This window comes from Erythrolamprus reginae, chromosome 9 (assembly GCF_031021105.1).
Source record: "Erythrolamprus reginae isolate rEryReg1 chromosome 9, rEryReg1.hap1, whole genome shotgun sequence".
Lineage (NCBI taxonomy): Eukaryota > Metazoa > Chordata > Lepidosauria > Squamata > Dipsadidae > Erythrolamprus > Erythrolamprus reginae.
Genome location: NC_091958.1, coordinates 19,847,483 through 19,861,548, shown reverse-complemented (window position 1 = coordinate 19,861,548; position 14,066 = coordinate 19,847,483). Strand labels below are relative to the sequence as shown.

General features: G+C 38.5%; 1 protein-coding gene across 11 annotated transcripts in view; it reads right to left on the bottom strand.

Moving 5' to 3' along the window:
• The window catches only part of WWOX (WW domain containing oxidoreductase), a 760,885-nt gene that overhangs the window by 549,249 nt on the left and 197,570 nt on the right, over positions 1-14,066 (bottom strand). The window lies entirely within an intron of this gene.

Below are 14,066 nucleotides of genomic sequence, written 5' to 3'. Positions count from 1 at the left end.
AAACCCAAGTTTAAAAACTCTTCATAGACGGTATGTTCCCTTATTTATCTAAATGTAAAATTTCATATATTTTTTTAGGGGAGTTAGTCATTGCATTACATTGCATTGCAGAACAGCTCGAGTAAATCTGCTGGGTTTACTGCATCCCAAGACAAAGATATGTTTTATCATAATTCCAAGCATCGCTGTATTTTAAACATTAGCAGCTTCAAAGAACAGGCTACCTCTATTATTGAGCAAGCAACAGCATTTAAGTGAAATAAATGAAATATTGGTAAGCACTGCAGACCGCAGTATAAGTATGTGAAGGGGGTCATGGGTTAATCCCTATTGATTTTCCAAGTACGCAGACAGCACCACAGGGAGAGGCTGGTTGTGTTGGCAATCTGCTAGCACAAATATATTATAAATCTTACTGTCCACCTTCACAGATCAGAGCTGTTTACATCCCTCACTAAAAGATTGTTAGGAAACTATATTCTACCACTCGGAAAACATTCTTTTATAAAGGCAATAGTTCAGGGGTGGGTTCCAGTTACCTTTCCTAATGATTCACATTGCGATGGAAGTGCATGTTTTCCCTTACGTCACATTGGGGAAATTACCCTCTGTGCATGTGCAAAAGTCTTTGCAGATGTGCAGAGCATTCTTTGATGACCTTTGATGTGAAGAGGGCATCAATTTATTCTGTGTAGCACCTAAGGATACAACAAGAAGTGATGGGTGGAAGCAGGTTCTGATAGGTTCTGGAGAACCAGTAGTGAAAATTTTGAATAGTTTAGAGAACCGGCAGCGGAAATTTTGAGTAGTTAAGAGAACCGGTAGCAGAAATTTTGAGTAGTTTAGAGCAGGGGTCCCCAACCACCGGGCCGCGGACCAGTACCGGGCCGCGGGGCATGTTGCACCGGTCCGTGGAGTCAGCAGCTGCCGGCCCTCATGCCGCCACCCCCTCCCTCCAGCGCTTCGCCTCCCGCCGGGCAAGAGGCCTCAGGAGGCAGGTTCTGCTGGCCACAGGACGATGGACGGGACAGAGGGGCGGGAAGGACCGAGAGGCTCAAACCTCTTTTGGCTTCTGCCGCGGGGCGCTTTTGCGTTTTTGGCTGGGGGGAGGCAGGAAGGCCAGCCTGACCCCCTGTCTCCAGCGCTTAGCCCCCGCTGGGCAAGAGGGCTTGGGAGGCAGGTTCTGCCGGCCACAGGGCGATGGCGGGAAAGAGGGGTGGGGAGGACCAGCACCCCCATGCTTAATCCCGCCCCCAACCACACCCCTTTCCGCCCCCACCGGGCCATAGAAAAATTGTGTTGCTGAAACTGGTCCCTGGTGGAAAAAACGTTGGGGACCACTGGTTTAGAGAACCGGTAGTGAAAATTTTGAATAGTTTAGAGAACCGGCAGCAGAAATTTTGAGTAGTTTAGAGAACCGGTAGCAGAAATTTTGAGTAGTTTAGAGAACCGGTAGTGGAAATTTTGAGTAGTTTAGAGAACCGGTAGTGGAAATTTTGAGCAGTTTAGAGAACCGGTAGCGGAAATTTTGAGTAGTTTAGAGAACCGGTAGTGGAAATTTTGAGTAGTTTAGAGAACCGGTAGCGGAAATTTTGAGTAGTTTAGAGAACAGGTAGCGGAAATTTTGAGTAGTTTAGAGAACCGGTAGTGGAAATTTTGAGTATTTTAGAGAACTGGTAGTGGAAATTTTGAGTAGCTTAGAGAACCGGTAGCGGAAATTTTAAATAGTTCGGAGAACTGGGAAATACCATCTCTGGCTGGCCACAGAGTTGGGTAGGAATTGTGATTTTTGCAATATCCTTCCCCCAAGAATGGGGATTTTGCAGTATCCTTCCCCTGTCACATCCACCAAACCATGCCGACTAAGCCACGCCCACCAACCCTTGCCCACTGAACTGGTAGTAAAAAAAATTGGATTTCACCATTGGGTGGAAGCCTCATCAGAGGGAGATCCAATCTGGAATTGAGGAGGAATTTCCTGACAGCGAGAACAATCAATGGAACATCTCACCTACCAGAATTGTGGGTGCTCCATCACTGGAGGTTTTCAAGAAAAGATTGGACAATCCTTTGTATGACATCGTAAGCGGATTTGTGCATTGGACATGGGTTAGATTTCAAAGTATTAAGCAAAGGTCCTAGGTCCCGTCCAATCGTACGATTCTATGAAATTCTCGTGAGAAGAAATGAAAACTGTGGAAAATTTATTCTTAGAGCTTCCCATTAAAGGGGAAAGAAGAGAAACCAATATGCTCTACTATAACTACTATAACTACTCCTTTTATATAAGAACCACAATTCATTGGTTACTTGTACCTTTTAATCTGGAAGAGACTCTTATGCTTAAAAATTGTTTTTTGTTACCAATATCGTTTTTCTCATATGACAAAAAATCAAACAAACCCGAGGATGTAGAAATCAAAGTGTTTCACAAAAGCATCTGTTATCCAGAAACCAAGTTATTTTTAAGAAAACTGTGGTTTTGAGACCTCCAACAATAGCGAGCTTCTGCAAGAGGCTTTTTGGCATTACCAAACAATGCAATCAGTGCACGTATTCAAATACACAACACCATTGTAAAGATTAATAGCAATTGAAAACCAGAACACTTTTTATTGGGACTAAAGGATAGACAATTAGAAAATAGTTATGGAAGATTGTGTTTCCATGGGAGAATTGCTGCATGATCATTATATGTAGAAAATGGAAAGATTCAGAAATACCCACAATGGGTATTGTGGCTAGTGAAGACGACAGGATTAGCGGAGATGGCAAAATTGACTTGTTTGATTAGAGAAAAGACAATGATGACATTCCTTAGAGAGTGGAAACCCCTTATGGCCTTTCTGCTGAACCGCGAAAAAATGAACTTGTGATTTATGGGTGTAAACGGGTACAATATGGAAAGGAGGAAATGATGCTGTAACCATAAGCAGAGAGGGTGAGATATCAATGTACTTGTTCTATGTTCTATTATTAAGATGATCAGAAACCTCTTATAACTTTTCCTGTTTTCCTGATCTTTTTAAAAAAAATTCTTACTTTTCTTTTACCATATTTTTATCATTTTTTTCAAGTTTCAAGTTTTATTGGATTTATATGCCGCCCCTCTCCGAAAACTCCGAAAACTTTTTTATTATTTAATTTTTTAATAAACATTATGTACACACAATGCAATGGTTTCCACTATTCCTCCTTGACAGATATCTCTCTCTCTCTCTCTCTCTCTCTCTCTGGTGTGTGTACATATATTAAATGTTGTAAGATTGTACATCATTAAGTGTTGTACCTTATGATTCTTGATGAACTTATCTTTTCTTTTATGTCCATTGAGAGCATATGAACCAAGACAAATTCCTTGTGTGTCCAATCACACTTGGCCAATAAAATTCTATTCTATTCTATTCTATTTCTGTTTGTAGGTATGTATAAGCAGAATTGATACAAAACAGAGGGCAAAAATAGATGAAATGACAATGACAACTGTGCATCTCATAGAAATTTGATCAATAGGACCAAGCGAATAATAATAAAGAGTTTTATTTGATAATTCCTGATTCAGTGAAATGAAATATATATTTTTAGAAAGTAGCAAGGCTGCAAAAGGAACATGCTATTTACATCTTAAAATGATCATTTAAGGGAAGTTTAAACTGCCCAAGAAGATGGATCTCTTGTCTACGCATATGTGCTGTTTGTTTTTACCTAAATGAACTATAAAAAGAACCAGAAAGGCCATAAACTTGGTATTGTTTTTGTTACAGCCATTATACTGCTTCTATTTATCATTTATATCCTCATATAAGCAACTTTAAAACTGATTACACTTTTAAACTATACATAACATGCTGTGCTATGCTATGAGCACTAACTCAGTTAATATATTCCATATTTTGTGTTCATATTGATTATGAATATTTCTTTAGGGGATTTTATTGCTTTAAAATAACAAATGCTTTGTATTATATAAATGAGAATGGGAGGAAAATACCACAATCCTCCTTTATACTTTTCACTCCCATGGTAACTGCAATCCATAAATCATTAGCACAAAATTTGTAAACAAACTTGATAAAAATATGTTAATTATTCACTTACATACCCACACATAAATGTACTATGCTATGTATTATGACATACATCATCTAATTTCGGTCTTTAATCTGGTGAGTTAAAGCCACCGTCATCAGTCCAATTTAAGAAATAAAAACACAAACAGATTAACCACTTATAACATGTTTTTTTTCCCTAAAAAATGTATTGTCTTTCTTAATTACTGCTGCAAACTAAAACGTTATTTATATGTGGAATATGACTTTTGTATTAATTATCATGCAGGAAAAAATTAAAATCTTGCATTGTAAATTCTGCCTTGGAAATTAGTTTTTTTTCCCCCTCCCCCTGTAATCCTATCACAGAAGCATAAGTGCATTGCAGCATGAACACTTTTAATTTTTTCCAGTTAGTTTTCAGCAAGCCCAGAGGTGAGGTTTAATAAGGATCAATGGTACTTTATCTGGGACAAGGCCACTTCACAGCATGCAAATTATACAGCAACACTTAAAAAAAGAAATAGATTTAATTAAAAAAAAAAGTAGAACCACAGGCTCTGGAAATTCAATTAAAGGATTTATGCAAAGGTTTGCTAGGTTTTTATATGCAGTTACTGCTTATATAATGAGCTTTTCATATTAAAAATCAATAGGTAATCTAGAGTAGAAGATCATCCCCTTAAATACATTTTTGAAATCAATTTGAAAAATAGTCCATCAACTGCGGCGACTACTCTTGCTGCTTCGATTAGACTAAGAGCAATATTTAGATTGTTAAAACGTGCCACGGAATATCTATGCTTGCATTTGGGGTTTTCAAGTGGGCCTTTCACTCTGGAATGCCCAAGACAATCAAGACTCAATTCAAGATCTTTATGTAAAAGAATAAATGGTTTATTTAAACTTCAAAGAGGCAATTCAGCAATAGAAGAATCGGAAGGAAAACGTGGGGAAATACTAGGCGCGCAGAAGCACCAGGTACCAACAAGAATAACAACGCTCTCCTTTGGCATGCCTCTTCGTTTTTTCATGAGGAACCTCATGGTCGTGATTTGAGTATGTTGCTCAAGGACCTAGCCCTCAGCTACTATTAGCGATCTCTTTTGAGTCAAATTTCTGATGACTTAAAGGGACACAACCAGTGAGGGGCTGCTGCGCCTCATGGGAGGGGGGGCATTGGGGGTAGTAAGTTTATGCACTATTTATTGAATACCAGTACTTAATAGTTTTTTATTGTCCTTCCTTCTCTACTACCATAGTATGATCCTTAATTACTTTTAAAATAGAAAATAATTAAATAGTATGTTTTACCCATAAACGCTTTAATCATTTTAATCATTATCTAGAACTGAACTTTTATAGCATATTCAAGAAAATTGAGCTACTTGCCTAATCTGTTATCATACTGAACCTTGTGGGTTAGGTACAAAACCTTAAAATGTTACTGTGCTCCTCAACAAATAATGCTGTCTATCATTGGTCCTTTTTGTGGCTATTCAAATATGACATAATTAAGTGGGGGGGAGGAAATCCAAGCACATGTTTGAAAACCTACCCTGGTCAGTAAGCCACTCCCACCCAGTCACATGACCTTTAAGCCACCCCAGTCACATGATTGTCAAGCCTCTCCCATCTGGTCACATGGCCAGCAAGCCACTCCTACCCGGTCACATGACCATCAAGCCACATCCACAAAATAAGCCACACCCACAGCGTGGCAGTAAAGATTTTGGCAGCTCGTCATGGGACACAACCATGCAATTATCTTTGTATAGTGTGGCACAGCTTTCACATTTATTTCTTGTTTCTGTCAAGGCGAACTGGATGGGTGGGTAGAAGATAGATAGATAGATAGATAGATAGATAGATAGATAGATAGATAGATAGATAGATAGATAGATAGATAGATAGATAGGCAGGCAGGCAGGCAGGCAGGCAGGCAGGCAGGCAGGCAGGCAGGCAGGCAGGCAGGCAGGCAGGCAGGCAGGCAGGCAGGCAGGCAGGCAGGCAGGCAGGCAGGCAGGCAGGCAGGCAGGCAGGCAGGCAGGTGAGACAGGATGGAACAAATAAGACAGACAGATTCCAAATCTCAAAATCTGAAGAAATATATTAGCAATGAAAAACATCTGCTACCCAATAGATTGTTTAGGACTTTAATTGCCTGGACTAACATTGTTATTAATTTAGGTAGGTGCACTTCATTAGTCTTCTTCACATTTCAAAAAAGGAGATACTAAGTCATCACTGAAGAACCTTGCCTTCTCAAAGCTTCCTAGTCATTTGGGCTTAGAAAGTTCAAAATTATTGAAATGGCACCCTACATTATTTACAGCGGCTGAGACATTCTAGGCAATTTTCCACGCACAGAAAAGTTAAAAGAAAGAAGGAATGTGATAAGTTATTACATGAATGTTTTTTCCCCCAGTTATCAAAGCATTTTTCCTACCTGCGTGAAATAAGCCTCCAATCAAATAATCAGACTTTCTCAGATGGCATCAACCTGTCTAACAAAATTAAACAAATCCAGAAAATATATTAACCAAAAAATAAATTGCTTCTGCATCAGTCATTGAAGAGGCACAAGAACACAATTTCAAAAATACATCAAAGCAAAATGAAAACACAGGCACACACAGATTCCCATTTAATTTTCTTGCTGCTCTATCACTTCACATATCAAAATTTCAAAACTGTTTTATCAAATTCTCGGTCACTGGAAAAAAAAAAAAACCCTAAGGGAACCATTTCCTGCTGCCTTCTAAAATAATTCCTGAACATGTAAATTAAAAAAAGGATACATTAATTGACCATATTTCATTACAGTCTCATAATGCATTTCCCCAACTAGAAGTACCTTATTTTTCAGAGTATAAGACGCACCTCCCCCCCCCCCGGAGAGGGGCAGCATACAAATCTAATTATTAATAATAATAATAATAATAATAATAATAATAATAATAATAATGTGGGTGTCTTATACTCCGAATGTAGCTTTTACTAAGCTTTTTTAGCACTAATGAGGTGCTAACGTAATCTTCCTTGCTTTGCTAGCTAAGTGATCTCCCCTTTGCCTTCTTCTTTCACTGCTGCTCCCTCCGACAATCTGCTGAGACTTTTTTCAGCCCTAACAAGGTGTTAACAGTGAAGCAGATCTTCTGTGCTTTGCTAGCTAAGCGATCTTCCCTTTGCCTGATTTTCTCATTGCTTCTGTCTCTGAAGAGAGAGAAGTGAAGGGTTTTAGAAACTGTTTTTTTATCCCCAACCAGGGGATAAAAGGTTTATTATGGGTTTTACTGTTCTTATTACAGTGGTACCTCTACTTCCGAACTTAATTCGCTCCGTGACTAGGTTCTTAAGTAGAAAAATTTGTAAGAAGAAACAATTGTTCCCATAGGAATCAATGTAAAAGCAAATAATGTGTGCGATTGGGGAAACCACAGGGAGAGTGGAGGCCCTGTTTCCTCCCAGGAGATTCCTAGAGAGGCCCCACGGAAGCTTCTCCCTGCCTTTTCCAGCCCCGTTTCCTCCCAGGCGATTCCTAGAGAGGCCCCATGGAGGCTTCTCCCTGCCTTTTCTGGTTACAGTTTTGGGTTTCCGGTTACAGTTATGGTTCTTGAGAAGAGGCAAAGAAATCTTGAACACCCAGTTCTTATCTAGAAAAGTTTGTAAGTAGAGGCGTTCTTAGGTAGAGATACCACTGTGCTTATATTTGACTTGTTCATTGTATGTACTATTTACTGTTGTAAGCCGGCCTGAGTCCCATTGGGATTGGACGGTATAGAAGTCAAATTAATTAAATTAAATTATTTTCCCTTAATTTCTTCCGCCAAAACTAAGGTATGTCTCATACTCTGAAAAAAATATAGTAAATCCCTACCATCCTGGAAATTATGTTGGCATTTTGTGGGGGGGGGGGGGAGACAAAAAACTCTAAACAATCCAGAATCCAAGACTTTTAAATGCTTCCGAAGAGTCACAGGAAAGATAACTACAGTCATAGTTCCTGATGATAGAAGCATATGCTCCCAACTTTTTAAAACTGCATCCAACTGAGCTATTTATCAAGATTGAAAACTTGTTTTCATTATTTAAAGCATGACGACAGCTTTCCACTTGATGTCTTGGAAGCACACATAATAGGGGCTCTACAGTCATTAATTATAATATCAGCTGGTAGATAAAATCACCATCTTAGTTGCTTGGCAGTTTCATTTTTAATTGCAGCAGGTGGCATGGAAATAAAATGCTGTTCTGACACAGGTGATCACCTCAGTAGTTCTCCCCTCCACAGGTTTTTTTTTTTTAATGGGCAGGTGCCCCTTCAAGTCTCCTTCAAGCCAAACTCAACTCTTGGTGACTTCAGGGGCACACTGATGTTTTCCTACAACAGCATCCTTGCTTTTATTCTCCCCCAGCTTCCCATGTCTAACCTACACTGGTCAAATGCCAACCAAAGTCAAACTTGATTAAAGTTCTCAAGGCCTTCCAAGATTAGGCAGGTGCTGATACCTAGCAGAGCAGTGTTCCTTAGATATCTAAATATACAGTAATACCTCGTCTTACGAACTTAATTGGTTCCCGGAGGAGGTTCGTAAGGCAAAAAGTTCGTAAGATGAATCAATGTTTCCCATAGGAAACAATGTAAATTAATGCATGCAAGAAACACCCCCCCCACACAAAAATGGCACTTTGCTGGGCGCCGCTGCCCGGCTGTCGCCTTTTGAAACAGCCAGGGGGCTTCTCGGCATCCTCCCGAACCCGAACGCCAAACCCGAACTTTTGCCGAACTTCTGGGTTTGGCATTCAGGACAGCAGCCCGGCTGTTGCCTTTTGAAACAGCCAGCGGGCTTCTCGGCGTTCTCCTGAACGCCGAACCCAGAAGTTCAACAAAAGTTCGGGTTTGGCGTTCGGATTCAGGAGGACGCTGAGAAGCCCCGCCACCCGGCTGTTAGCTTTGCAAAAGAGCTGCGGAGCTGTCGGGTTGGTTGGGAGGCTCAAACGGAGGTGGGGAATCTCAATAGGGAATTCCATGGGCGGAGCTTTGACATCACGAAGACGTCCTTCCTGGCCGAACCCGGGAGATGAAGTCCAAATATCTTCAAGTTGCCAAGATTGGGAAACACTGGTTTAAGGCATCCAAACTTTCTCAAATATATGGAAGCTGAATTATAACAAAATTACACAAGAGAATATAGAAACAATATAATATGAAGTAACAGTACAATTGAAACAATCTACAGCTACCTTGTAAAAAGTTTTATTTACCAATTAGTTAACGTACTAAATATTAGAATATAAAAGTGTGAAATATAATGTATACAATGGAATGTAACAGGTAAAAATCTACTATAAGAATGTTAACAGAGATGGTTTATAATCTGTAAAACAGAATAATGTGTGATTTGAATTATATGTGAAAACTTAATAAAGAAAATATTTTTAAAAAAAACAAAATTACACAATAAGCTTTCATGCCATGAAGTCTAATCCTTCTATTATTTGTTCAGAATTCACATCTGTGTTGCTGGGAAAACAACAGTGGAGATCAACTCTCAATTAACACAGGATGCGACGATGCTCGTTCAGTCAGAACGTTTGTTGCAAAATGCTATATTAACTACAAAAGGACGACTTGATAACTTCTCCACCATGGAAACTTCCACAATTAAAAGTAGATATATCCCTGAATTTGTGGAGACGTTAATCGATTCATCCATATGCATAGTCTTGCTTTTAACATCTAGCTAGAAACTTGAGAGAAGAGATTTGCAGATCCAACTGTTTGATTCAGCAAGGTAATTTTTACGTCCTCAACATTATTAGTGAATATAGAATGGAAATCCAACTTGTTATAAATGTCTGCAGAAAACTAACACGTCTGGGAATCGGTACTTTTGTAATCAGCAGGAATTTCAACCCCTCCCCAAAATGTTCATAAAATTAAAAACAAAGGAAAACAGATCATAATTAAGCAAAGAGTTCTTTTCTTTCCGTATAATGAAAGCAGAGTTACAGTTATATATTCACCAAGGTTTTTCTCCACTTAATGAAGACGTTATCCATGAGTTTTCAAAGTCATTTTACAAAAGAGCATTCAAAAGATATTAAAGTCAGCTTAAACTAAGAAGTCTTTTTGAAGTCAATAAACAATAAAAAGAACAATGAAAAGACAGCCTTTGATCTTTTTTCAGTCTCAAGTCTTTAATTTCTCTTTTAATCTACTAGGTGCATTAAGTCTTGTATTCATATACTTTTCACCTGCAGAGTACAATAAGTTTGCCTTGATTAAAAAATGTATTAACATAGTCTCATTAGCATGGATGAGTGTTACAGACAAGTGTGTCCCACTTAAAAAAAAAAAAGGTTGTGAAATGATTTTCTTTTCTGCCCTCTTTGAAAATTAAAAAAAGAAACGAAATGGAATCGTTGGCTTTGAAATTCATGATGAGATCAAAGGGTATAATGCACATAGATTTTTCCCAAAGAATAAATTATTTACCACGTACACGGATATATACTGGTCAATAGGCATGGTCAAGGAACATTAGTCTTCCTCCTTGACCAATTATAATGCATCAGTATTTATTTCAAGTACAACCAAGATATGCATTAGATTTACTTAAAGGTATTGAAAGGGTTATGAAAGTTCCAACCATGCAAATTATTTTTAGATGTTTTGTGACCTTTTTGGATATGATGGTAAACTATTATTTAGAGTTATGTACAAAACCAATAGCTTGCCTTCACATACTCTCTTGGCCTCCACAGCACTATGCACCAAACTGAAAAGGTACTTTATCTAGTTTTCTGTTGGCAGGAACATGAATCCATTCATCAAGCCCAATTTAGGCATTTCTCTAAGTTTGAAGCTAGACAGTATGACTTCTTCTACAAACTATGCCTTTTAAAAAAAACACCACTTAATTGGATTTGTGAATCTGCGACTGATCAGAGAAAGATCAAATCTGATTTAAAATCCAGAATTAGTTTTCAAACTTTTCAAACTAGTGTAACTTAACCTGAATTTCTGAGTTCCAGTGGAAACAGAAGGTGTCCTAAGTTTAAAAATAAAACGGTGTTTGCAAAAGTTTTATGATTGTACCTCATCAGGACTAGATAAATTGCAAGACTTGCTACTGTTCATATACATAGTATTAAGCTCCAATTTAGCAACTGGATTGGCCTGCTGTTCTTGAGCTTGTAACAAGGACATCTGCCATTCATTCATTTCCCAAAGAAAATTGCTGGCTCTTATTCAGGCAGTGAATAAAGCCATGATTGAAAGTCTGTAAGTCAGGCAGGCAGGCAGGTAGATAGACAGACAGACAGATGAGAGAAAGAAAGATGGAGAAAGAGAGACAGAGAGAGAGACAGAGAGACAGACACAGACAGACAATAGTAAGCAGATAAGATGGATGGATGGATGGATGGACGGACGGACGGACGGACGGATGGACAGACGGACGGGCAGACAGAAATATAGATAGCAGGTAAGTAGGGAGTGAAGGGAGGAGAGGGCCAATTAAGAATTCTATGCTATGCTGTGCTATTGCTATCTATATAGAGGGGGGTATCTATCTATCTATCTATCTATCTATCTATCTATCTATCTATCTATCTATCTATCTATCTATCTATCTATCCATCCATAGATTTAATTTTCTTGTTATTGTCTTTTCTAAACTAAAGCAGTAAAAAGTAAGAGAGGCGCATCCATACAAAATAAGAATATGTAAAAACGTAACCCATAATGTCCATCTTCCCACATAGTATGACTAAAATACACTTTTTATAAATCTAGTTATTAAGATTTTTTTTAAAGCACTTGGTTAAATTCCAGTTGGGTTTTTAATTGACTGGATGAGCTTGACTCATATCATCTACAAGAAGACATTCACAATAGTTTTCTTGTGAAATGATCTATGGACTAAAAGTCTCATCACAGACTTATTTTTCTTAAGATGACAAAATGGAAAGACAATTCAATAATTAGCTTGCATTAGAGGAAAGAAATGTCAATTTTAGAAACTTAGAAACTTTGCTTTAACTTACATTTGGGCATCTAGACAGGTGTCTTTCTTTCCAGTAGCTTTCTGTAGGACAATTTAAGACCCCTACCCAATTGCACGTGCAAAATTTTTCATCAAGAGCAAAGGTTGGTTTTCTAATTTTAAAAAAAGAGGAAAACGTTGCACAGAAAAACACCCCCCCAAAGAAAAAAACAGATTAACAAAGTCAGTTTAACAATTTGAAGATTTTTCTTAGTGTGTGTTTTCTGATTCCTGTAAAAATTCAGAAAAAAAGCACAGATAGAACAGTCTTATTGAACTGTTCTTCAATAGACATTTTTTCCATTTAAGTTGGAAACCTGGGACCTGCATGTCCAGAGGCCCTCTCTAAATCCTTAGAGATGTTCAGGAGTTTCAACCCAACCATCTCTTTAAACACTGATATTTTTGCATCCACTGGGAAACTCTTCCCTGCTCCAGACTGCCTCTTTCAATACGTTTTCCTGTTTGTGACATTCCCCAGATGAGTCGTTACAATTGGTAGAAATCTAGAAATAAAATGTTGCCGCTCTATCTGTTCATTTCAGCTTGTTTCCTTTGCAATATAACTTCATGGAGTGAAGCTTTCAAAGGTTTTCTGAGTTATGAAGAAGAAGGGGGGAAAGCCCATCACTTTTCTATCTTGCTTTTCAGACAGTCAGTTGCCCCTCCCTCCAAAAAAACCCTCTTTTGAATGAAAACCCACAAGATACTGTATTTTTTCGGAGTATAAGACGCACTGGAGTATAAGATGCACCTTAGTTTTGGGGGAGGAAAATAGGAAAAAGAATCTGCTTACCAGGTATTCATCTGGCTAGGGTCCTTAGGCAGCACATTATTTTATCTCCTGTTTAGGGCTTTATTAGGAGAGAGTAACAATGAAAGAGCTTGCAAGCCAGTAAGAGCTGAGGGCATCATTAGCACCTGGAAAGAAACTTTCAGAACAAGTAGAGCAATGGGAGAAAAAAAAACCTGCAAAGACTTAGGGCTTGGAAAACATTATTTGCAGAGAGTAACAATGAAAGAGCTTGCAAGCTGGTAAGAGCTGGGAACATTGTTATTACCTGGTTAGGGCTGGAAAGAAACATTTGGAGCAAGTCAGACCCAAAACCCTGCAAAGACTTAGGGCTTGGAAAACATTATTTGCAGAGAGTAACAATGAAAGAGCTTGCAATCTGCTAAGACTTGGGAATATGGTTAGCACTGGTTAGGGTTCGAAAGAAATTTATCTGGAGCAAGTTACGGCAATGAAAATACCCTGCAAAGATGTAGGGCTTGGAAAACATTCTTCGTAGAGAGAAACAATGAAAGAGCCTGCAAGGTAAGAGCTGGAAAGATCGTTAGCAGCTAGTTGGGGCTGTGGGGGGGGAAAAGCTACATTCAGAGTATAAGACACCCAAATTATTAGCCTCTTTCAGGGAGGAAAAAGGTGTGTCTTATACTCCAAAAAATACGGTATGTTGAAATACATTAAATAAGCACTGGATGGTTTTATATCTTATATTATTTCAATTGTTTGAGAATGATGACAAGAGTACAAATTGCACAGTGTTGTCTGCAGAGAACTGGAAAGTATGAATACAAGCATCTGTTGTACTTTGGTGATCTGTTATAACACAAAGAGGTGAAAGGAAAATACACACACACAAAAAAAAAAAAAAAACCCAAAACTAAGTGCATGGTGATACTACCATTTCCCACACGAATGGCTTTCCTCAGGCATTTCAGAAAGAAACATAGAAGATTGACGGCATAAAAAGACCTCATGGTCCATCTAGTCTGCCTTTATACTATTTCCTGTATTTTATCTTAAGATGGATATATATGTAGAAGAGAGCAAGGTCCTGCAATTTGTTCCAGATTCCCATATCTAGGAGAAAGGTTTGCAGGAAGGAGTAATCCCACCAGATGTTTTGTGAAGAAACAATCCTTCCCCTTTAAGGTAAGCATTTTGATGCTCTTAGTT